Below are 1,967 nucleotides of genomic sequence, written 5' to 3' on the forward strand. Positions count from 1 at the left end.
GGATACGCTGCTGCGTGCTTTCTCCATAAACACCCTCACCCTCCAGCGCGGCCGTCCGCCCCGATGCTCCACTGCTTCACGTCTGCTTGTTTAACTCCAGCGTCAGCCTCGTTCACAGGGTCAAGGGCCAGAATAAACCAGCGTTCCCAGAACACCCACCAGCTCCAGCCGCTTGCAGGAAAAGGCACGCACGCAAACCCGCAGAGGAGAGGAGAAATGCACCCAGCGACATCCCCATCGCGGCCCCGCTCGCCGCCTGTGCCCCGGCACCACTTTGGGATGAGGAGGGTTCGAGGGATGACACAGCCCCATCCCCACGTGGGGCTCGTCGGCGTTGGCGCGGACCCGGGCAGGGCAAAGTCTGGGGGTTATTGGGCAAACGCGAGGCGCCGAGCCCTGCCCGACGGGAGCTGCCGGCAGGCAGGCAGGGGCAAGCCCGCCGTTCCCCACAGCACGGCTCAGCGCCGTGCCCAGCTCCGCTGCACCGCGCCGGCGGCCCCTTGGGAAAAGCATCCCCAACCCTGCTAAGCTGCTGCCGGGTTTAATTCCCTCCCAGCAAGCGGCTGCTGAGGATGCGGCAAACCCTTCGTCCCAAAGGGACGTGGCGACAGCCCCGGAGCAATCACGACTCGGCGGCACGTCCTACCTGAGCCCTCTGGCACTGCCAGTTCCCCACGGTGGCCTCTGCCCTCCTACACAAAGTCTTCTCCCTCTGCCTGCCCCTGCGCGTGCCGGAGGGGACCAGGGCTATACCGAGCACTGTCGACACCCCGCGCTCCCCAAACAGCCCCCTCTGTCCCAGGGAGCACCCAAAATGCCAACTCACAGCACACTCACTGCCCTTTGCAGGCTCGTTAAATCACGCACAAGGCACATTGCATCATATGTCCTCATCTTTCGTCCACCTCTGCTGGGATGGTCCCCACTCCCAGCCATGATGATGATGCCCAAAGCCTGTGGTGAGGACCACTGAGGCTCTGATTTATCAGCATCCCCCCTTATCATAGAGTGCTTTGAGTTGGAAGGGACCTTGAAGACCACCCAGTGCCACCCCCTGCCCTGGGCAGGGCCACCTCCCCCCAGCCCAGGTTGCTCCAAGCCCCGTCCAACCTGGCCTTGAACACCTCCAGGGATGGGGCAGCCACAGCTTCTCGGGGCAACCTGCCCCAGGGGATCACCACCCGCACAGGAGAGAATTTCTTCCCAATATCTCATCTCCATCTCCCCTCTTTCAGTGTCAAACTGTCCCCTCTCATCCCAAGACTCCCCTCCCTGATCCAGAGTCCCCCCCCAGCTCTCCCGGAGCCCCTTTAGGCACTGGAAGGGGCTCTGAGGTCTCCCCTTTTTCGCCTTCTCTTCTCCAGGCTGAACCCCCCCAACTCTCCCAGAATGTCATCATTTTGGGTCTTCCAAATGCAGCTCGATGGGGTGGCAGTCAGGTTTTTTCCTTACCTATTTACCTGATGAACTCCCATCCCTGTGCTGTTTGGCAAGGCGTTTCACAGACGCACATCACCCGACCAAGATTTCACTTACAAACTGCTCTGATGGGTTTGGGGAGGGGAAATCGCGTTGCACCTGCGGTGGGCACAGAAAACACGCAGGGCTGGTGATGTTTATCCACGGGGTCTCAACCTCTGTGCCCATTCCCGATCTCTCCGCCTTCCCTTGGCCACCTCACCCCTGGAAGCGGTCAGGATTTAAAACTTCTCCATCATCTCAGTGCCTGTAAGTTTTACGCAGATCACTCCCTGCGCTGCCCTGCAGCCCCGGCAAATCTGATTAAAGCAGGAGACTTGACATACAAGTCTGTCTCTCCATTGAATTAGCCCTTCTTTGGGCTTTCCAGAGCACGCTCCAGTCGCTGCTTTACCGATCACCCCGGTGCCCTGACGGCAGTGGCCAGAGAAGACACCTCCAATCTCTCCATCTGGGGTGCAGAATCCCCGGCGCTGTCTGGAGCGGTG

This window comes from Charadrius vociferus, unplaced genomic scaffold, assembly GCF_000708025.1.
Source record: "Charadrius vociferus isolate BGI_N301 unplaced genomic scaffold, ASM70802v2 scaffold663, whole genome shotgun sequence".
Taxonomy (NCBI): domain Eukaryota; kingdom Metazoa; phylum Chordata; class Aves; order Charadriiformes; family Charadriidae; genus Charadrius; species Charadrius vociferus.